Here is a 25,238-nt window from a genome sequence, read left to right on the forward strand (position 1 = left end):
TACTCGACTGAAGAACATCAAAGCGTCTTGGACCGATGGATTACCGGCCGAGTTATTCAAATATGGCGGCGAAGAGCTGATAAGAAGCATGCTTCGGCTTCTTTGTGAAATATGGTCGGACGAAAGTATGCCCAACCATTGGAATTCAAGTGTGCTCTGTCCAACTCAAAAAAAGGAAGACCCGCCAATCTGCGCCAACTACCTGCGACTAATCAGCGACTGAAACCCACCGTCAACAAACTTATTGGACCTTATCAGTGTGGCTTTAGGCCTGGAATATCAACAACTGACTACAGGTTTTGTCCGGAAAGTAATAGGACTGATTCGAATTAAAACACCGCGTACCTCTGCCCTAACGCTGTATTTTCGGCTTGCATCACTCACAGAAACACGTCGCTGGAAAATGTTTCTTCTGACTCTGCGGGTGCTCGGAGACAACTGGCCGGCCGCCGTTCATTAACTAGGAACGTCCTCTACCGAATCCAGTTGATGCGCGCTTGCGCCGAAGTACCGTCGCGACGGAAGAAAATCAGTCTTATTACTTTCTGGAAAAAACCCTGTATATATTCACCATGTGCTAAATCCTGCAAAAGACCCATTAAAGGAAGATCGACACACACACGAAGAGGAACTGCCTCTATGTCGCTATGTCTGACTTGGTATCCCCGCAAAGTTAATATGGCTGTGTAAGCTGACGTTTAGCAATATCAAAAGCTCCGTCAGAATCGGCAAGAACCTCTTGGATCCATCTGAGACTTCTTCAATCTATTGCAGGAGAAAATAATACGAGCTGCAGAGTTAAATAGAGAAGTTGCAATCTTCTATAAGAATGATATTGATATCATTGGCCTCAACCCTCGCGCCGTTAGTCCCGCTTTCTCCTGACTTTATAAGGAAGCGAACCAAAATAGGAAGGATCAGGTGGTGAACGAGGGCAAGACGAAATAGTTTCTATCATCAAACACACCATTGTCCCACTCGCGACTAGGCTCCCACGTTACTGTTGACAGTCATAACTTCGAAATTATCTAAGTCTATCGTGGAACTATCAACACCAACAACAACGTTAGCCTCGAAATCCAACGCAGAATATCTCTTGCCAACAGGTGCTACTTCGGACTGCGTAGGCAATTGAGAAGTAAAGTCCTTTTTCGACGAACAAAGCCCAAGACCAAAGTCTACAAGTCACTCATCATTCCCATTCTACTATTCGATTCGGTCATAAACTGTAGTATATCCAATACTATATATTCACCTATGTAATTTACCAACGATTTCTTATATAATACAAGTATTTTGATTGATAATACGATATAAAGCGAAGCGGAAGTTTGAAAATTTTATTTTAAGTATATGGGGGCCTTTGGTAAGTGTGGAGCCGATTTTAACCATTTTTGGTACTACGAAATATTGCTATTAGAAGACAATGTTCTCTGAGTGTCACTAAATTACCTGATATAAAGTCAGACGGAATTTCGACAATTTTTATATAGGGTATATTTTGACACAATGACTCATATTTATCGACATACAAGTATATTGGCTCTGAATTTCAATAATATGTCTTAGAAATAAAGCAATATTTTCGGTAAAAAAATCAGTCAAAAGCTCTGGAGTCCACATGCATATTTTATACCTTAGACTTGAACAGTTTCGGCTCGATTTCGACAGTTTTTAGACGTGAGATGGTACCTCAAAAAATCTATAAAGAAGCTGTAAAGTAGAAAAGTTTTAAGGAATATTATTACATGGGCTTAGGAGTGATTCCAAGAAAGATTAATCAATTTAAGATAGTAATAATTTGCGTTACGACAAATAAAATTAAAATTTGGTAGACTCTTAACACTATCATCTGATCAAATTTGACCTGGACTGGTCCATTTAAAATGCTGCGTGCGCGTTACGGTCTCAATATGTCAGTAAGTGCATATTTGACAGCTGTTTATGTTACAAAAGGTCACAAGTATTTGAGTGTCACAAAGCATTCGGTTAATAATTCAGTTAATCATTCGGTGAATCTGTCAGAGCGTCATCGAAAGCTTGCCTCATACCTGTCGTCCATCCAGCACTATTCTCGGTTGTGGACGTTAATATCGGAAATGCTAAAGAAACACTGCTGGAAAATCATACCGTTAGTATCAGAGGTATGACTTCTAGTTAGCATGGAGTCTCAACAGCTCTTATGCATCGACTCCACAGATTATGGTTAACGTTTTGGGTATGAAGCATATCAATACTATACTCGTAGCAAAAGATTTGAATCTCTAATCAAAACGACGTCGAGTAGAGATCGAAAATGACTGGTGGCGAGACGTGGGTTTATAAAAATTACCTCAAAAATGTACTACATTCGGCGAATGGCGCTCCAAAAATAAGTTGAAACTAAAAAAAAAAACAAGATTTCGTTGAACCGAGGCTTATAACAAGTGTAAGAAAATTTGGATTAAGAGTTGGCAAGCCTCCAAAGGGCGAGCATGTCCTTTTTACCTAAAAGAGTACAGTTGAGATTTCTGTTTTTCAGTCAGATTGAATACCACACCCTTAGCGAATGAGACGAGGTTTATGGAACCCCAACATATACCGTTAGAACCAATATCCGTCTAAATAAATTACTATTGATAGAAACCTCGGAATATGTTACTTGAAGAAATGTCTTTTTAATAAACCAAAGTTTCGCCAAGCAAAGATATTTGTATTAAAATACGTGCAAATGTTGTTTTCTGTCAGTCCGGGTCAAATTTGATCAGACGGTATATGCTTTAGAACATATAGCCTGATTAGATAATTAGTCGAATTTGGTTGACTTTTATAGAGCTTTATTTCAAACAGTATTATCTGCGAAGCTTCAATTTTCAAAATTCACATAAGTACGGCTTGTTCCTTGTTAAGCGGTTCCCAACCCAACCTCTTTTTTTTTTTTTTTTTGAATAATAACAAAACAACCTAAAAAATATTAACGAAGCTTGGCTGAAAATCTATAAATATCGTGTTCGCTTTAAAAATTAATCATTTTCTAGCTTAGAAGAAACAAGCTTTACCATTTGTCAACTGTCATCTGTCAGCTGTCACAACTGAAATGCTGATTAAACGCACAAGTCATCATAATTTGTCAATTTTCATATTTACAAAGTCATTCTGGGAATAAAACACGCTCGGTTATTTAAAGAGCAGAGAGTTCCAACACATAAAAATAAATTGCTCTCATACTATATTCCTCTGTGCTCAAATTGAATAGACGGTGAAACGCATAAGCTCCCAGTCTAAATTTAATGATTTACAATTCTTCATTGTTTAACTTACTTAACCACATCAGAAGAGTCGTCAACAAGCGGGGTAGCTCGTTGGTTAACCACATTTTTGACGTTAACAATTACCCACCGCAGGCAGTGTTGGACCCACTGTCGCGGCTGGTCCACCGCTTCAAAGGAGTTCAAAGGCAAAGGCGCATTCAAGTAAACAAACATTTGCATACAACCACAATGTTATAACGGTAATGTCATTGAGTTGATGGTATGGCTATCAATGTCGTCGTCAAGCTGGAGCAAGAGCGCCAGGACAACACCATCACACAAGCATAAAGTCAAGGTCAAGTGTCAGTGTCATAAAAGGAACAGCAAGTGAGGTGGGGTAGAGATGAAAGTAAGGTGGCAAACCTGATGATTTGCAGACAAAAAAACTTCAACGCAATTGCGAACGCACACAGACATACACACATGCACAGAAAAGCAGAGTAAGCAATGTTAAATTAACGGTAAATAAATCACACAAAGGAAATTTGCTGGACTTTTTTCATTTTTGTTTTTCTGAAAAGCTGTCTGTCTGCCCGTAATGGATTAAAATAGACAATATGAAAGAAAAAACAAAAAGCAAAAATGAGGAAAAGGTGTGAAGAAAGAAAGCAAAAAAATCGCTCGCATTTGTAATTTATTACACCTGAGAGGGTAATACTATAACGCCGCTGCACTGCGCTGGTCATTTGTGTAGTCATCCATGCATTCATTTTTAACGTCTCGCCTGTTCATTTCTCTCTCTCCTCATCGGCTGTCACGCGGCGTCAAAGAAGAACAAAAGACCTCGACCGGGATGCGGCATCACTCATTTCACTTCAGTTCACTTCATTAAGCTCATCAGTGAGTACGCCGAACTGCGCAAGGAACTAATTGGCTGGGTGGGTGTAAAGTAAAGGTAAAGCTTGCTGAGTTCTGGCGCTGAATAACCTATTTTTGAGTGTAAATACGCCAACAGTTTGTTTTCAAGCATTTTTTTTCATTGAGTAGGGGTTTGTTTTTGATTGCTAAGAGCCAAATTGCTACCAATAAAATCTCGAATGGATTCAATATTAGTTCGATGAAATTTTCGATAAAATTTACGAAAATCAGCAGAAGTCTTCGATTAATCCAACTTCAAATCAAGTTGAACGAAAGCGCAGATCTCAAGTTCGGTATATTCAGGAAGAATTACTAGAACTCAAAAATATGAGCATCAATAGCTGCCACTAAGTTTGCAGCACACTGAAGAGCAGTCTCTTTTAGGTATGTGAGCAATCACTTCGACAGCAAAACAGTAAAAATAGTGTCTGCGCTCACCAGACTCGTTTGGGTGCCTAGGCATAGCGAAATCGTTAAAAACTACAAACCCAAAGAACTGGCATGAGATCGCTGAGCGGCCGTATAGTATGTCGATTAAATTGGATTGGGAACGAGTTTGATATCAGTTGTCTTTTTACGTTCTAACGATGAACTTCTGGACCTCGCCTGAACTTAGCATGTGCTCCTATGCGATTGAGAGTTCCTGCTGGCTGACTAAATCACCTTCTCTCAGCAAGGTTTGGCTGTTATCGTAGGAGTTTTTACTGTATATTTATCGTTCACAATGCGGAGTACATGCGGTTAAGCTGACAATTTTGTCCGACACCAATTATCACAACTTTGTCGTGGAAGGTGAGGTGGTAACATTCAGACGCATTTTTCTTCATTATTTAGCTTTGGAAAGACTGTGATTGAAGCATCTCGGCATACATATTTTCGGCGAACCTGATAAAATAGCCGGTGTTGGGATTGAACGCCTCAACAAACTGCTGGCGTGCTTAAAGAACTTTATCGACTTTTGAGTGCCTTTTCGATCAATACTCAGGAGCATTTAGGTATCACAATGTGTCGGGGTTCTCAGCTGTCCAAGTAGAATCTTTAAACTTTATAAAGGCATTTTCAACTAACTTTGCCTAACCTAACCTATCTGGTGTCTACCGAATAAAAAACCCCGCCAAATGGGAAGATACTTTAGTTCCGTTTCCACAATTTCGTCAAACTTCACAACTAAAAGAAAAATGATTTCTGATTTCTCTTATAGACACAGTAAACATCATCTCAAAAGGAGGCAGCTTAAAATTATCTTAGAAAACAAAATTTTTGAGATTTAATATCAAAATAACTAAACGACATGTTTAAGAAATCTTGCTTTTTTGGGACGGAAAAGTTGTGGTGATTCCTGTATATAAATCCCCACTAAGACCAAGCAACAACTCGCTGTACTTAAAAGAAAGCTTGGGGTTTCCGCCACTCATATGGATAAATTTATTTAAAGTTACAGATTACACCATAATTTTTTGAAATCTGAGTATTTTGTGACAAAATGATTCTGTCAACCTTGCTCCACGTAGCTAATTTTTTAAACTACGTTCTCAGAGTTGAATTTCTTGCTAAAATCCTCTTCATAATATTCCTTTTGTGTAAATGTATTTGAAAATCATTGTTATGGTTTCAGGGAGATAGCGGAGCATATCATCTCTCATTAGCTGTTACTGCTAATGGTTCGTGTCAATGCTAAACTCGTACCAAAATAGCTTAATCTTTTGTTAATTCGACGTTGAGTAGATATTACAAAAGAGATTGTTGATAACTAGTAACAAGAGCTGGGTTTATGAATACGACGTCGGATCCAATTTGAATATGATAATAAAACTTTTTATTAAAATACCTGGAAATGGATAGTTTTTAGTCAGTCAGAGTTAATTTTGATCAACGAGTATACATATATATAGTAGTATGAGCAACAAATAGTAGGACTTTGTTCATAATTTATGTCGTCCCCTTCAATGTAATCCACCTAGGCTCCAGTACACTTGTGGAAATGTTTTTTCTAGTGCTCAACACAGTTGTTAAGGTAAATTTCCAGAACAGCCTTCACAATGCATGTTTAATGTCTTCAATTGGCTCCTCGCAGCGGTCGTTTGAGTTTGGTGAATAATCAGAAGTAACACGGAGATAAATCAGGCGAATATTGGTTGATATTTAGCGAAGAACTGACGAAGAATCTATGCAGTAGGCGACGGTGCATTATTGATTTTAGGTGAGGGAGACGGTATAAGCCTCTTTGAAATAAAAAAGGTAACAACTGTTACAAATTAAAGGATGATCTTTTCGTTCCCTCTTTTTTTATATTCCCTAAATGTTTCATGGTTTACGGAGCGCTATGCAAAATATTTGAAAATAAAAAAATAATATGCATAAGTCAAACTCATTCTGTAGCAAATATAAGAGACAACCGAATTTTACAGTACCTATTCTAAAATTCTATTCTATAATGGATAGTGAAATATAACGCTAATTCGGAGCGCAAAAAATTATTTCAATTTATTTTCAAAAAATTCTGTATTAACCCTAACCATTTCACTTAATGCAGATTTTATTCTCACAATTAATTGTAACAAAACCACTGCCTTCGAGCTCCAATGCTCCACCGGCCACCCACAATTATGCCTGAGGTATACTAATTTCTTTGTTGGCACCAAATACATAACTGTAATTGTATTTCTTTTGCCGTAAATTTTCAGAATTTGCTATTTTTGCCAAACATACCGACATTTACTCTCCCTCAAACACTCTCTCACTGCTCACAGTAAATTAATTCATTCATAGCGTTTTTGTTTTCAAAGTTATTAACAACTTGCTGGCGGCCTCATAGAATATTATACAATCAATTAATTGAGTTCGAGCAGTACGAAGTCAAATTGAGTTAAACCACCGAAATGGACGATGGAGATTCGCATGAAAATATCCGCATGTAACTACAACTTGTATGTAGCGGTTCAGTTGCGGGAGTAAGCGCTCACCAAGTGTTGAGTGGGTGGCTAACTTTCGCTTGACAAGGGTCGGTTTACCTGCTCACTACGTTTGTGCGTTTTGTATTTACGGTTATGCGCTATATACTAAGCATCGTATACATAAATACATTATCTACAAATACATATATCCATAAATACATATGTACAAATAAAGCAAAAAACCGCTTAATCCTTGGAGAGCACACACTCGCCAGGATTTTCTAGAAAAAACTTTACAACTCGCTAGCTTTGCGCAATTCGGACTGAGTTAAATGAAGTGAAAATTGTTCGGGTTTTGTGCTTTATACGAGTTTATATGTATGTGCGTGTGGGTGTACTCTTTTTATACTCTCCTTTTTTGAAATTTTCATATTCCTGCAAATCCTCTGTACACAACCGAAAACAACCGCCAGCAGCAGAAATAAAATAAATTTGCACAAGTGCATATAATAATGCTGATAAGTTTAAAAGCCAAATACACACAATATGCAATGGTTGACTCGCACATTTTGCAGCACCAATTTCAGTGGACTTTCATTGTAGTAGCGGCAAAACGTTTGGGTGACCATAACAAAGGTTTTACAAATGTTTATTGAAGTTATTGGAAAAATATTATATTATTGAGGTTGGTTCAATAAGTTACCGTAATACTCTTGCAACATGTTGGATGTAGTATAATACATGATGCACCAAATGTATTTTTTTCGTTTCAAACAGGCTGTACAAACAGTACCTTTAATAAAAAATAGTTCATTACTTATAGTATACTGAACGCTACCACTGAAAATCTCATCAAACTACGGCAGCTATGATAATGTTGTGAGTATAAGGTCCATTGAAGTAATTATGGATCCTCGAAAATTAAATATTACATGTAAAATGTTAGCAGTCAGCCTGGTCTCAGCCTCATTGATACATGACCATGACTATATACCAGTTCTTGTTATAGAATTTGGCGTAAAATGGCAATGGGACCATGAAAAGTAGACTGTTGGATAGACTGAGTCAACGCATTGCATGCCCACAGACTTTTACAGAGTAGAAAGGCCCCACATACCTGTACTGTTTGATCATACTACATAGTTCGGCACTCGAAGTGTAACCACCTTCAGTACGTTCGCGCAGCCGTCGCACTGGAATCAGCTGTTTATAAATTTGCTGAATGACAGTTCGAAGTACATATTGTTCACAAGTGCACAAAAGCGTTTTGCCAAAAGTGAACACAAAAAAAGTGATCGGCGATGGAATTCAAACGTAATAATGTGATTGCTTTATATTTAGCTGGAAAATCACAGCCAGCACTTGTTCGTGAGCTCAAACACCTTAATGTGAATAAAGTTTTTGTTTATCGCACCATCACTTATTGCAATGATACTGGTAGCATCGCAAAACGCCATGGAGGTGGTCATAAAAAGACTGCAACGTCACGTGAGATGGCTCGGAAAGTGAAGAAGCGACTTGAGCGAAATCCACGACAAAGTGCCAATCAAATGGATAAAGAACTAAAAAAACCCAACCGCAGCATCCGACGCATATTGAAAAATGAGCTAAAGGTCAAGCCTTACAAGTTCCAAAAGGCCCATGATCTCACACCGAAGAAGCAACAAGTAAGCCTTGAGAGAGCGAAGCAGTTGCTTCGCTTGGCCGAAAGCGATCAAATTCCGAACATTGTGTTTTCTGACGAAAAATTTTTTTCCAATTGAGCAACTCGTAAACTCTCAAAACGATAGGGTTTACTTGACCGACCGTTCATACGAGAATGTAAGTCATCGGTTGGCCACCAGGAGGCAGCACCCGCCACAAATAATGGTTTGGGCCGCTGACACCGTAGATGGGCGCTCTCCAATTGTTTTCATCGAGCCTGGCGTCAAAGTAAATGCGACATATTATCGGGAAAGTGTTCTGGAGGCTGCTTTGTAGCCGTGGGCAAACAAACATTTCGGTCGCAAACCATGGACGTTTCAACAAGACTCAGCACCATCTCACAAAATGCGAGTGAACCAAGAATGGCTAAAAAACATCGTTCCGAACTTCATTACGACCACATAATGGCTCTCGAATTCACCAGATGCGAATCCAAAGGATTATTCTCTCTGGGCCATTTTGGAGAGCAAGGTCCTAAGTAAAAATTACACCAGTCTCGAGATGCTGAAGAAAGCCATTGTCCGTGAGGGGGCCACAATACCGGCAAGTCACATTCGGGCAGCTTGCGATTCGTTTTTTGACCGTCTCAAGGCCATAGTTAAGGCAAGAGGTGGTCATATCAAGCAAAAGTGAATTGATCCTAAATCTATGATTATTTTCACACATTTTGTACTTTAAAATAAATAAAAATAATTTTCCAAACCGAATTTATGGCTTTTTTAATTGGTTACACTTCGACCCTGTAATATTACTTTCCACATAGAATGCAATGGCGACATGTTTCTGCAGCATCTTCTTCCATGAACATTATACCACTGTGGGTAAAACATTGTCTGACTTTTTAATTGAATTCCATTTCATTCCTCATTCGAAATATTTTTTTCTAGGTTGATATGACTGTCAATGACATCTGTGCTAAATGTCAGATTAAACTAATCATTAGAGTTTAGTATATGCTTGTCCTTCTGAAGTATATAAAGTGCAGTGAAACCCATTTAGAAAGATCATTTGGATCAAAGAAAAGTGAGAGCACAATTGGTTCCAAAATCACTCAATTTGTTCGGAAAACAGCGTCGCGTTAACTTCTATGAAACAATGACAATGCTTTCCGACTATCAGGATGCCATGAAACGTATTATTACAGGCGATGAGTCTTGGATCTATGCTTGCCACCTGCAAACAGGCGATCAATTGGCCGAATTTCATGGCAAAGGTGAACCGAAGCCGAAAAAACCCCGTCAAAAACCAAGGTAATGTTGACAGCTTTCTTCGATTACCGAGGTGGATGCACTCCGAATTCCTTCCGACCGGTCAAACTGTCAACCACGAGGACTATTTAAGAGTTATGCGTCATACAAGTATACGCGCATCTATTCATAAAAGGAAGCCGGAATTATAGGCTAACAACTCTTGGTTTTTGCACCATGATCATGCAACGTCGCATATTTTATTGATTTTTCATGAGTTTTTCGCCAAATTTTCAACCGACATACAGTCCCGCAACCACGGTATTCGCTTGATTTAACTCCATTTAAGTTCTGGCTTTTCAGCAAACTCAAACTTCCGCTCCGGGAAAACCGTTTTGAGGCAATTGTAGACATTAAACGTGAATTGTTGAACGCTTTGATGGGTATTCTAGAAAACAACTGTTTCGAGGATTGGAAAAAACGTTGGCACAGCTGTATTGGGGCCATGGGTGATTACTTTGAGAGGGACGACATAGATTTTGAAGAATAAATTAAGAATTCTAAAATTATAAATAGAGTCTTACTACTTTTTGCTCATTGAAATTTGATCGAAAGAGACTTTGGAACTGCTTCTTAGAATAGTAACTGCATTTTCTCGCTGATGTTATAATTTAGGAGATGTAAGTATAGTGTTAAATATATTGTCAAAAACTTTTAAGAAAACCACTTACCCAAATATTTTTTCATATCACTGATTTGTTACTTCAATGTGAGAAGAGTCAGAGTGTATTTTATAGCGATTAGTTGGCAACACGAAAGTATATTTTGCTTTGACCGATGTCTGAAAGAGAAGAAAATAAAGTGTGTTACAAAAACAAATATATACATAAATATATAAAAATGGTTCGAAATTTTATACAAAATATATATTAAAGAGGTATTCTGGTATAGATGTCCGAATTTCGAGCGTTTTTTAGCAATTGCTAGGAAAAAATCAAGATTTTATTATTTGAGGTACTTGGGGATCATAATACGAATCTCTTTCTTCAACTTGTAGCGAGGATGCAGTACTTGGGGATCATTATAGGAATATGTTAGAAGCGAAATAACGAGAACAGAGTGAGGAAAGCATCGCTCAACTTACATTGTTTAAAGAGACAATGGAAAAAATGGGGCTTCTCATCAGAGGTGGTGTTCTGGCTCTATGAAGCCGCAGTTAAGGCAATAAGATTTAATGGGGTTGTTATATGAAGGAGTTCGCTCGAACAACCCACACAGTTAAGCAGCTGGTGCATGTTCAAAGAACGGCCCTCATAGACATAGCTTAGAGATGCTTTGCGGTGGATCTATAAATACAAAATTTAGCATCTTTCATTATAATGATGATAAATTTAGTTAAATTTATAAATGACAAGTATTTTAACTAGCAATAAAACATTATTATCTACTACTCCTCAGGGTGTCATACATTATTGAAATTTAAACAACAGAACACATAGCATCATATAACAAAAACTCTCCGTAGTTTAAAAAAGGGCACCTAAATGTAGAAAAACCAAAATTTTTTTTATATTTTTTTTTTTTACCCTAACCAAGTGTCTAAACTAAGCCGCTTGTGCTATGCAATACTTTTTAGAAAAAGCAGCAACCTTTTCACTATTTCCTCTGTTATAAAAAAACCATGACCGGCCAATTGTCAATAATCGCCTCCTTGCAGGCAGCCACTCACTTTGCATCCTTCCCTTCCATTTACATTTGTATCGCGAGTTGTTACCCACAAAAACAAAAATAATTTTTGTTATTGACGAATGAGAAAAACATGTCTTTTATTAAGTTGTTATGCTGCCTGTCGCCGCACCAGTTGTGGGAATAATAACGAAGTGAAACGACACAACAAAGTCAACAGCTGCAGCAAATATTGAAAGCGCTTCATGCCACTGCGAGAGAGTGAGCATTTAAAAAAGTATCGAAAAATAAAATAAAATCTTATCTGTTTTGCTACTTCACTGAGAATGCGCTCATGTACTCAGCAATAGCTCGTTAGTTGTGTGTGGATGTTTGCATTCATGGCCCCGCATACATTTACTATTTTTTCACATTTACAACCAATGGCAGCGCGCATTTAAATGTTACGTATACGCCATGTGCGCCATGGAGGTATCGACAGCAAGCATTGAATTGTCGAATTTGCAAATCGATGCAATATTTTGTTTGGAGCGCGAAAACAAAAGCAATATGAATAAAGCTAAAAGTGCAAATATTTATAAATAACTGTATTTTGGGTGCAATGCTGAATGGCGGACCAAAATATATAGCATGTGTAGCACTTGAGCGAATTACTCTCAAAATTTCACATGACAGAGTTTTTTTTCTACAAATATTGTGAATAATTTTTTAGTATTTGGTGTGAAGGAGTTGCCAGATGATGAAAAATTTACGTAAAAAAAATAATATTATAACAATAATAAATAATTGAAATATTCGACTAATTTATGATAACTGAGTTATAAAGGATAAAAAAAAGTTGCCACTTAATGCAAATTTTACAGCAATTTCTCACAACAATAACATAAAAAGATTGCCATATGATGAAAATTGTACCGCCAAAATTAATAAAAATAATTTAAGTATTTAGTAATTTCACACTACTGGCTTAAATAAGATAAAAGGGTTGCCATATGATGAAAATTGTTGTGCCAAAATTAATGAAAATAATTGAAGTATATATTTATTTCTCAGATTGAAAGGATCCCATATGAAAATTCTAAGTGAAGAATTAAAAAAAAATTTATTCAAATACTGTAATAATTTTACGTTTCTGGCTTAAACAAGATAAAATGTTACCACATGATGGACATTTTATTGAAAAAAAATTTATAAAAGTTATAGGAAGACTTTAGTACTATTTTAACTGGTCTAAAAAAGGTGTATGTCTAAAATTTATTTAAGAAAATTTAAAGAAAAGAGTTGCCAACTGTTTGGCAATTTTAAAATTCACTTGTTAGAATTAAAAAAAGAAAACATATTTAAATTGTTAATAATATATATTGACATTTTAAAATATCAATAATTATTCGCAAATATTTTTAAGAAGCGTTGCCACCTGAACTAAAAAAATTATTAATACAATAAACGTATGAATAAATATAATAACAACAACCATTTCATTGGTGAAAATTTAGTAATTTAAGGCAAAATTTTTTTTGATGTTGCCACCTATTTGAAAAAAATTTAGTTCAATAAGCATATGAATTAACTTGTATGTAATAACTATCACCATTTTATTAACAAAAATTCGGTAATTTAAGATACACTATTTTTTTTTGAAGTTGCCACCTATTGTAATTAAAAACATTTTTAGAAGTAAATCGAAATACAACACAAATAACAATCGAAACATATTTGTGTAGGATTTGCACTGAACTATATTTAAGAAGAAATTGTGTGGGTAAATGCTCAACGGTATAAGAATGTCAATTATGAAAAATAGTAGTTTTTAATGGGAGTTGCCAGCTGTTTAAAATAGTTTATCCAACTGATTTCAAAAATATGTATAAGCAATAAATATAACAAGTTAGTGAGAGTTTAAAAAAAATATTTCTGAAGCGGGTTGCCATCTATTTAAATAATTTAATTCACATAATTAACAATTTTGAAAACTATAATAATGAACAATAAATCAAGCCAATTAATAAGAGGTTCCTAAAAAAATATTAATTAAAAGCGTTGCCACTTATGTATTTAAATAATTTAATTCACACAATTAACAATTTTGAAAAATATTATAATCAAGCTAGTTAATAAGAAGTTCCTAAAAAATATTTTTGAAAACCGTTGCCACCTATTTAAATAACATAATTCACATAATTAACAAAGCTACAATGTGAGTATTAAAGTGATTTCCTTGAAAAAGTAATTCCGAAATATATTATTTTTTGTAGGGTTGCCACCTGTTAACCTTTTCAACTCAATAACATTAAAAAATCAGTGGTATTAAAATAGAATTATCCAACTAAAGAAGCTTGAGAAGACTTATAATTGAAAATAATATTACGGAGGGTTCATTTAGCCACTTCCGTCTGTCTGACAGTCTTCATGCATATACACTAACTAGTCTTTCCAGTTTGGAGGTATTGATCTCAAATTATGCAGACGTGCTTTTCTCCGAAAACACTACTCATTTGTCGGAATCGCCGATATTGGACCACAATACATATGTACAAACTGAGCGATCAAAATGAAGTTATTGTATGGAAACATTTTGTATTTAAGAAGATATCTTCACGAAATTTGGTATGGACTATTTTCCAAGGCCAGTCGATAATCCTTGCAGATATTACCTGAATCGAACTACTACATCTTATAGCTGTCATATAAACTGGCCAATCAAAACGAATCGCTTATACCGAAACCTTCTAATTTGACAAGATATCTTCACGAGATTTGGTATACATTATTACTCAAAACTGCGCTACAAGCTCCGTACAAATTGTTGAAATCGGATGACTATAGCATATAGCCGCCATATAAACTGATCGATAAATATGAAGTCTTTGTACGGAAAACTTTTATATTTGACGAGATATCTTCATGAAATTAAGCTTAGGCTATAGTGAAATGCAACAGTACAATATCCGGACGTATTGTGCGAATCAAAATGCTATAGCATATAGCTGTCATACAAAGCGACCATTAAAAGTCAAACCGAAATCTTGTTATACTTCTTTTTATACTACCATTACTCTATTATACATTTTCATATAACTGGCGGTCCAATACGAGAATTAATATAACTCATATTCAAAGTTCATATCTCAATACCACATTTTGTTGTAATTATAGCAGACTTCTCTTCTCTCTTAAAATAATACTGCAAACCATAAAGTAATTACTCAAGCGAGAAATATATATTTCGGCCGCAAAAATATTTGTATTTTTCTAACCCCGATCACATTTGTTATTTAACACTTTGCCAATTCTATGCCAGCACTCAACATAAATCAAAAAAGCAAGCAAAAGAGAAAAGGGAAAAGGGAAAATTGTGACAGAACTCGACAACTTAATGAGCGGGCGAGTAATAAGGAAAGCGCATAACGGAAAATATGTATTTTCCACGCCACAAACAAAATGAAATAGCGGAAAAACAATAAACTTGAGCCAGCTGTCGGATAGCAAGTCAACAACCGTTACTGTCGCTGCTGCTACGGCTCCTCTACGCTGCCACAGCTCCTAACGCCAGCCAGCATCCGTTCAGTTCATCTATCAGCGGCAATGACAGGCACGCCACATTGACGCGACGCTCGGTGCATTCAATCGTGTCGCTGACAGACAGATAGACCGACAGGCAGACGTACGGACAGACCGGCAGATAGACGAACAGTTAGCTCTGTCTAAGCAGCTGACTCGCACACTCACTGTCGGTTTGTTGGTCGCCTCTGCTTTACTCTGCGCATCTGTTAGTGTGTTTGTTTGGTAGTTGGCAGTCATTTTGCTTTTTCTTCTCCTTTTGGTTTGTTGATTTAATTCGCCTTATTCGCTTGTGTTCTTTTTTCGTTACTTTTCTGTTTTTTTTTTTGTTTTTTGTATCTCTTACTAATATTTTGTTTCATTTCTTGTTTTCTCTACTTACTAGTAGCCTTGAGCTTCTCCTATTTAACGTAAGCTTCCATATTTGTGGAGTAGCTTTATCCTTTTCGTTTACGTACAAGTTGAAGTTACTGTCCTTGCATTGTTTGTAAGTGTTGTTGTTTCTCATTGGAGTATGCTCTTCGTCCACTCGTCCGTAAAATATCTTCTTATCATCGTGTTTCATATTATCTGCCACTGGGCGGCATGTCCTTTTCGCTGTTTCCATAACAGACTCCAACAAGATTTATACCCCTTCGCAACAGCAGTGTGTATTCACTCCAACCACTCACCGTTATTTTCATATTTCTCAGACACACATTTAACCAGGACCGTTAGAGTGTCCTGTATATGAATTGTAACAACTTTTGTATAAATAATATATTACATATGTATATAGTTTCTAAAGCATACTAATATCCGGTTTCGGTTATCATGATTGTTTTCGTAGTCGCATCTGTTTAACTGTCTTGTTTATTTGCATTGTTATTATAGTTGTTCTGCGTTGTTGTTGTTATTTTGTGTATTATCTCAATTTGCTGCATTACAATACCGTTAACTGTGATTAGTCACATCAGTGTATATGTTTGTACTTGAATTTCGTCTTGTCATGCAAAGTGCTGGCAGTGATCACTCCGCCCCACAACCAAGCATATTGGCTGATGAATTCAGTAATTTTGACATCTCCAGGGGCAGCAAACACAAAACACTCGTCAGTTTCCAACAAATACACGACTGCATATTATCTCATTTGAGCAGAATTGCTCGTTCGTTTGTCTAGTGTAGGAAACTCGCCTACATTTATGAGCAAATTCTGTCCTATAGTTCATACCCTGTTGGAAAATTTTTAAATTAAAGCAAATTATTTGAAGGCTGTGAGCTAAAAACAATTTCAGGAACTTTCAGTTTCGAAAAGAAAAAATAAAGAAACCAATAAGTGAAACAAGAGGTCTGAGCAATGATTCTGGTTCCGTGTTTAACCGAAAATCGTCACAATCATCCCAAAAATCCCGTCGTTTACGACAACTTATTTTACGTAGATGTCTGAGAACAGCCAAGTTGAATTCTTTGTTGCCGTTTGACACTATAGAACGAATGCATGGTGAACTGCACCTTTCAATCACAGCAAAGGATGAACTTCACTTGGGTTTTTGACCGCCTCTGACGTGGTTTTTTCGGTTTCGGCTCATTCTCGAGATTGTTGGATAGTCTCGATATCATACTCATAAACCCAAGTCGCGTCATAAGTAACGTTTATCAACGTAGAGACTTTTGTCTTTTTGACTTGCTGTCAATCACCTCTTTTGCGATCTTTACTCGACTTCATTAAATATTTTGATCTTTTGATATTTGGTACGAGTCTAGCCTTGACACGCTTCATACCCAAACCAATAACCAAAACAGTAACCAAAACAGTAACCAGAACAGTAACCAAAACATTAACGAAAACATTAACCAAAACATTAACCAAAAAAAATAACCAAAACATTAACCAAAATAGTATCAAAATATTTTGAGCCGATCCCGAGCATTTCGATTGAAAAGTTAACTGTCACATGGATGACGCTACTAGAATTAAATTCAAATGAGGTTAGCCCTAATCTTAAAAAGTCGCGTGTATAAATTTGACAGCTGTCAGATCATTAGTTTGTGAGTTATGTCATTTTGAGTGCAAAAACTTTTGTTATTGTAAAAAAAATGAATAAAAAAAGAAATTCGCGTGCTGATAAAATATCGTCTTTTGACGGGAAAGAATACAGTTGCCGCAAGAGCTTAACTTGATCACGCGTTTCCGGAGACTGAACAGGGAAAATCAACTATTACGGATTATTGTGCTAAGTTTAGACGTTGTGAAATGACCACCAGGACGATGAACACAGCGGACTCCCAAGAGAGGTTGTTACCGACGAAAACATCAAGAAAGTCCGGAAAATAGTTTTTTATGACCTTAAAATCAAGTTGGTCAAAATAGCAGACACTCTGCAGATATCAACTGAACGAGTACGTCATATAATTCACGAATATTTAGCTATGAGAAAGGTCTGTGCAAAGTGGTTGCCGCGCGAACTCACTTTTGACCGAAAAAATTACGAGTTGATGATTCGGAGCAGCGTTTGGAGATGTTACAGCGTAATAAGCCCAAACTTTTGCGTCGATATCTGACAATGGATGAAACATAGCTCCACTTTTGCGTCGATATCTGACAATGGATGAAACATAGCTCCACTTTTTCTCTCCGAAGTCCAAATGAAAGTCAGCTGAGTGGACTGCATACGATGCATCCGCTCCAAAGCATGGATAACGCAGCGGTCGGCTGGCAAGGTTATGGCTTCTATATTTTGGGATACGCATAATAATTTTTATTGATGACTTCACGACTTTCACTGGGTGCTTTATGCCACTCAAATACGCATATTCGTAATAAAGTAGACTCCTCGAAATGCTTTTGCAAGATAAAACCTTCGGGTTGTAAACAAATATCTGACAAACGCACAGTAGTTATGGAATTCAAACATCAATATTGAGTCAACATCTCTATCAAAAATTGTTTTCAATGATTGGATCGACATTTTTTCCTAAGATAGGATTTGTCTCGATATTATACGCAAAACAGTGGACACATGAAGTCCGAAGTCGGCTTTTGGCGACCAAGTTGCGGCTAGGCCTTTGTGTTCTAAGGTAAAATTCAATTTAAAGAAAAAAAATAAGAGGAAAAACTACGACTATATGTATTATCCTTCTCATCATCATATACATGTACATATATCATAAAAAATATGAAATATCACAGACTTATAGTATTTAAGTTACTTAGAGCTCCCCATGTTCGGTTTTATGTTGAAATATTATTCAAAGAGTATTTAAATAACAGAAGTAACCGCTTCCAAAATTGTAAAATATTAAAAAAAAGCTTTGATAAAATATCCCTATGGCTTGAGAAAGGACGTTGTTAACATATTTGTAGGTAGTATAAATTCTTCCTACATGCATTTTGGGTTTCTTCATATGACAAAACATATCTGTGTGTGCTCATTCGAGTGAACTCAGCTAACAACATCATTGATGGTTGCAGAGATTTTCCGAAAATTTCCGCTAACATCAGCCATTGTTACGTAAGCTTCCGACTGTGCAAAGTAAGAGGCGTGACGTAAAATCAATAACAGAAGTACAAAGAAAGCAACTTTGTTTCATTTTTCTCCTTTAAAGTATATTTCTTAGGTAATTCAAAAACATACATACATAAGTGAATATCAGGTAGGATAGAACAATAATAAACACTGTGTTCTGAACAGATCTTTAGAAGCATAGAATTCCTGAAATTCGAAGAAGAGTCATATCTGAAGACTTCCGTTCAGAGTCCGAGACCGAAATAACCTTTACAAATAGTGGTAATATCGTTATAATTTTCAAAACTCACGTCGTGTGGGATCTGCATTTATGAAACATATTTCTGTGTACATAAAAAAAAAAATAAAAAAGAAATAAAAAAGAAATTTTAGAGTTCGAAATGAAGACTACGCTGCAAAACTTTGCATTTTGATTGATTACAGAAAAAGGTATTATCTGGTATGATTTGCATTACGTCATAGCTGATCCTTCATAATCTCAGTCTCAAATTTTAACACGAGCTTCTTAAATATATTTTTCAGTAATTAATCCAAAAATTTTTCTCACCGATAGATATTTTTTCATTAACAATTTAAGACCGAAATTTTGGTTAAAGAAGAAGAAAAGAGAATTTTTTTTTGAGAAACCGTCATTTTGTCAAAAAAATTTATTTTGCTTATTCCTTCGATTTGCTGTACTAGATTTAACAATATTTTAACGAAATCTGTTTGGTTTTTTTAATTTCAGAAAAATTTTTTTTTTTATTTCTAGACTAGAAAACCCCTTAAACGTGAAGATGACAGACGACGTTGCCGTCAATCAGTTCCACAGGCAAATGTTTAGGACTTTTTGATTCCCTACATGGATATCAATCGTTTAAATAGTGAATGGTTCTCAATGAACAGTGCTATAAAGCAACAACGTGTGAAGCCGTCACTTAATCTGTACGACTTTTTGGTAACAGAATATGTCAAGAAATGACTCGTCAAATAACCACTTAGGTCATGTGATTTGAATTCCTACTATGACTACCGTCTATATGGGACAAACATAAAAGTATTCGTAGGAGGAGGTTGAGGTTGTTATTTACTTAACATTTTGATTGACACTAAGTACCACAAAATTAGTCTACAAGTATATTTTGCCATTTCATTATTTATGGCATATAATATTCGCAAAAATTGTTATATACTACTTCTATTACAGTCTCCATATATTTTCAAATATTATACATATGTATAAATGAGCAATATTGATTTTGTAATTAAATTTCCATTCAACATAATTACAATTACAATTTTGGTGGCATTAAATCATGGAGACGCATTATTAACTGATAACAACTGTTCCTACCCAAACATTCTCAATTACAACCACGTGCGTGATGAGATTCCAATAATCTGCGCTCTTCCATCAATGTCAGTTGCTGTTGCCAGCATTAGTTTGCATTTCATTCAGCTAAAAAACGACTCATCAATCTTGAATATGTAAATATTGAGTTAGCAATTAACTAAATTATCTTTAATCAGTGTGAAAGCAAGTCGAGAACGGAAATTATTAACGCCGGTTGGCTGATAATAAAGTGAGCAATAAGTGCACGACGGAGTAGTTTAAAAAAGTTTGTGTCATCAATACCGAAAATAAACAAAAAAAAATGCAAGATACTGTAATTGTATCCAAGCTATAATATCCACAAATAAAAAGTTTTCCATACAAGAACTTGATTTGGAGACCGTTTCGCTTAGCTTATGGTCAACATAATCGGCCTACTGAGCGTACTTTACGAAACACCATCACCCATCTTGAGACACAGCATTCATTATTGGATAATATTCGACCGAATAGACCACATCCAACACGCGATGAAGAAAATAATGCAGCCGCAGCTGAGAGTGTACACAAAGACCGAGGAAAGTCGATTCGTAGTCGTTCGCAGCAACTCGGACTGACGTATGGAACGGGTTGGCATATTTTATCTCGAGATCGTAAACTTAAAGCGTACAAAATACAGCTTATGTAAGAACTGCAGCCATTTGACCTTCCCAAACGACATCGCTTCGCTCTATGGGCTCTCGAAAAGTTCCAAGAAGATCCGACGTTTTCGAACGAAATTTTGTTCAGCGAAAAGGCCCATTTCTGGCTCAATGTGTATGTAAATAAGCAAAATTGCCACATTTGGAACGAAGAGCAACCTGAAAAGATTCTACGGCTGCCATTTCATCCAGAAAAGAACACGGTTTGGTATGGTTTCCGGGCCGGTAGAATTATCGGTCCATATTTCTTCAAAATGATGCTGGTGATAACGTAACCAACAATGGCGACCGTTATCGCGCATGATAACCGACTATTTGTTTCCTGAAGTTGAAACTCTTGAACTCGGCGACAATTGGTTTCACTAAGACGGCGCCACTTTCCAGCCATTGTATCAATCAAGGGATTTATTGAGAGAACACTTCGGTGAGCAGATAATATCACGTTTAAATAATTTTAAAAGATGCCCGACTCTTTCTTCACTTAATTTTTCTCTTCGTCACTTCTTTCTCAGAAAAAGCGAGCTCTCCTCACTGTCCTTACTCAATTACTTCTAATGATGCCGTAAACGAGCTTCGGCCTCATTTGTGGCTTAACTATTTCAAGTTCTCCATTTAATAATGCATTTACCAGATTTGACAAATCCATAAATTTCTAAAATGTCCAATTACCAGCAGCAAATTTCTAGTTGCCTTTTGATTTATATCCGTTATGGCTCATTACTGACTGCTCAGCTGAGTGCTCATAGTGATCACTACTTAGCATTTTATTGTCATTTAACAGCGCACACCTAGGCACAAATCCTTAAAAGATATACCACCGACCAGGCAAATAATGTCACTGATTAAAATAAATTGCCAAGCAGAGAGAGAGAGTGGCGGTGCTGCCACTTAAATTGCCAATTTAAAAGCTAAAATTCGCGCATAAAAGTTTGCCACTGCTTTATTATACCGTTAGAAGGTTCTGCTTTGCGATACAACACTTTGCACTGGCTGCCCCCTCTCGCTGGTGCAAATGTACGTACTTGATACTATCCATTAAATTAACACTTCCGGCAAGGCTAAATTTATTCAAATATTTGTATTCCGCACAGAAATTTTACGATCGAATTTTAACGTGAACATAAAATTTTGCGAAAACCGAAGAGAAAAGCAATGAAAATTCGCAGAGTAGTGAAGGCGTCTCGAACGCGCTGAAGTGACGGGCATGACATTGCGTTTGATGAGCGTTTGCGGTTGAGTTGCTTAATGCATTTGTGCAGTAAAATGAGTTATGAAGTTGGTTGAGACTTTTAAATTTTTTTTGTGCTGCGGGAAACTGGTGAAATATTGACGTTAAGGATGTTTTATAACTTTCAAAATATTCAACCTGAAACACTTTTGCAGAGAGACATTGTTAGGCTGCTACTGGGTAGTATAGATGCTGAAAGTGGTAAAGGGTGGTCCACTTCAAAGTTTCCTACTTTTTTAAAGAAAGGATACAAATACTTCAAATTTAATCGGAAAAGCTTTTTATCATTCGAAAGAACATTCTTTGGCTTTTATTTTTTGAAGATAATCTCTTTAAAATGTTGGCGGCGGCTACGTCTCTGATGGTTCATCCGTTTCTGATGGTTCATCCGTTGAGTCTGGTTTTCGATGACTCGTTCCAGCATTTCTACTGGTAACTGGCGAATAACACGAGTGATGTTTTGATCCAAGGACCGAATCGAAGTGGAATTGTCCGCATAGACTTAAAAATTTATATTTATTCACAGGAAAAAGTCTAATCGTGTGATATCACACGTTTTTGATGGCCAATCGACGACACAAGACGTGAAATTATCTGCTTACCGAAGTGTTTTCTCAGTAAATCCATTGATTGATGCGATGTGAGGGAAGTGGCGCCGTTTGGTTGAAACCAAATATCGCCGAGATCACGAGCTTCAATTCAATTCATTCCAGGCATCAAATAGTCGGTTATAATGGCGCGATAACGGTCACTATTGTCGGTTACATTCTCACTGGCATAATTTTTGAAGAAATCTGAACCGATGATCCACCCGCGATACCGGATGGAGTTTAGTCACGAGGTCCATAAGGAGCCCTTTGGGATGCCTGCGCTTGAGGCGAATTTTAACAGACTCTGTAACCACACTATCGATACATATAGCCCTCAGGCAGTCTCTTTCACTTTTTCTTCCACATTATGCTTTCACAGTACTTTGCTTTTGAAGACTACCTCAAGGTACTTAGTGAGGTCCATGAGAGAGAGTCCTATTATGGAAGTGAACCTACATGAAGGAATTTTTATGCTTTCTCATAAACTCAAGCAGATCGTGTTCTCAAAGCTCAACCCCAGACAGGCTTGCGATGCCCAATTCTGGAGTGTATTGAGGATGGTGGTCAAAACACTGCTAATATACTTTAATGTTAAAGCTTCAGTAGTTTGGGAGATATGTATGTGAACAAAAATCTTTAAAGGGAGATTCGATGGAGGGCACGCCTACTTTTTCAAAATTTAAACCGTACATGATAGACTCCAAAGATATACATTCTTAGATTGTGGCTTACTTATATCATTTTATATATTTTCGATTAACGCCATTTCGGAGGCCTGATCATTGTCCTATTTGGTCTATTTGCAATACCAACTTTTTCAAAGTGCCGAAGAAGATGTGTCCACATTTTATCAAGATATCTATTTTTAGTCTAGTTAACTCAGACATAAACATATATAATAGCTCATCTTACTTCGTCATTATACACTGAACAGTGTATATTAACTTTGTTACTAAATTTATTGATTTAGCCATGTTTGTCTGTCATTTTTTACATTTTTTACATTAACTAGTACCTCAGTTTTAGAGATATCGAACAGAAATTGTGTACATGCTCTTTTCCTTGCAAGCAGTTGCTCATTTGTCGGAGCCACCAATATCGGCATATAGCTGTCATACAAACTGAATGATCGGAAGCAAAAGCTTGTATGGAAAACAGTTTTATTTGGCGAGATATCTTCACGAAATTTGGCACACATTATTTTTCAAGGCAGCGCAATAATTTCCAAAAAAATTGTCCAGTTCGACTTACTAAATCATATAGCTGCCATACAAACTGACCAACCAAAATGAAGTCAATGTACTGAAAAGTTTTTTATTTGATAAGATATCTTCACGAAATTTGGCACACATTATTTTTCAAGACAGCGCAATAATCTCCGAAGAAATGGTTCAGTTCGACTCACCAAATCATATAGCTGCCATACAAACTGACCAACCAAAATGAAGTCAATGTACTGAAAAGTTTTTTATTTGATGAGATATTTTCACGAAATTTGGCATACAAACTTTACGATCAAAATGAAGTCCTTGTACTAAAAACTTATTTATTTGACGAGATATCTTCACGAATTTTAAAACATAATATTTACAAAGGCAACGCTATAATTTGTGAAGAAATCATTTAGATCGATCAACGGATTCATATAGCTGCCATACAAACTGACAGATCAAAATGAAGTCCTTGTACTAAAAACTTTTTTACTTGACGAGATATCTTCACGAAATTTAGCACATATTATTTTTCAAGGTAACGCTATAATCTCGGAAAAAATCATTCAGATCGGTCCAAGAAGTCATATAGCTGTCATACAAACTAACCGATAAAAATAAAGTCCTTGTACGGAAAACTTTTTATTTGACGAGACGAAGTTGGCGCTTTTTATATAAAATATCAAATTTTGTTATATAAAATGTAACTCTGCATCTATTCTAATGTATTTTCATTTCTCTTCTTAGACTCTTTGGCAACATGAGTAAAAAAAAATATTTTAAAATAAAAAAAACTTTAATTTGATTTCCTTAAATTTTTTTTAACAAAAATTGATTACATTGAAATTGAGAGATAAAAGTATAAGCACAAAACAGTTTCACTTGCGCATTGACCCACATACACGCATACACACACGCGCAGTTAACATAATTCTAAAGGAAAGTAGAAAAAATTAAGCGGAAAAATTCTAGGAAATTGAAAAGCAAGAGCATTAAGTGGAGCTAGGCCATTGTTGCACATACACGCGCACTCACACACACATTCATATAGGTGTGCAAGCATTAAAGCAGAAATTTCTACAAAGTATCCTTGTACGTGCTTGCAGCAAGGTACAACGGGGATCATTTTACAACTGTAAAAAGATGCGAAAAAACACGATGAAATCACAAGCCGATCGATAACACATATAAGCACAGACGTGTGTATACATAAACATATATAAATCTGTGTGTGTGTTTACATCTGTTTCTGCTTTGCGCACTACAATTCCCGCAAGACAAGCGTGAGCATGTAAGGATATTATTAGTGGATAGAGATTTCCAAAGCAAATACCAGCATATCAACTGCTGTCTGCGCGCATGTATGTATGTATGTATGTATTTACACGCATACAGAAGTATGCCACACAAACACACAAGCAGTTGTGTCCATTTTTAAGGACGCACATACATATGTACATGAAAGTGAGTGTGAGTTTGAGTGCATGTGTGAATTTTAAAGTCATAACTG

General features: G+C 36.2%; 1 protein-coding gene across 1 annotated transcript in view; it reads right to left on the minus strand.

Annotated features, from left to right (window-relative positions):
• The window catches only part of LOC120777068, a 72,561-nt gene that overhangs the window by 42,957 nt on the left and 4,366 nt on the right, over nt 1–25,238 (minus strand). Inside the window, exon 2 of the mRNA XM_040108194.1 lies at nt 10,665–10,774. The gene's annotated coding sequence lies outside the window, so the exon portion shown is untranslated. The remainder of the gene's footprint in view (nt 1–10,664; nt 10,775–25,238) is intronic.

This window comes from Bactrocera tryoni, chromosome 5, assembly GCF_016617805.1.
Source record: "Bactrocera tryoni isolate S06 chromosome 5, CSIRO_BtryS06_freeze2, whole genome shotgun sequence".
NCBI lineage: Eukaryota > Metazoa > Arthropoda > Insecta > Diptera > Tephritidae > Bactrocera > Bactrocera tryoni.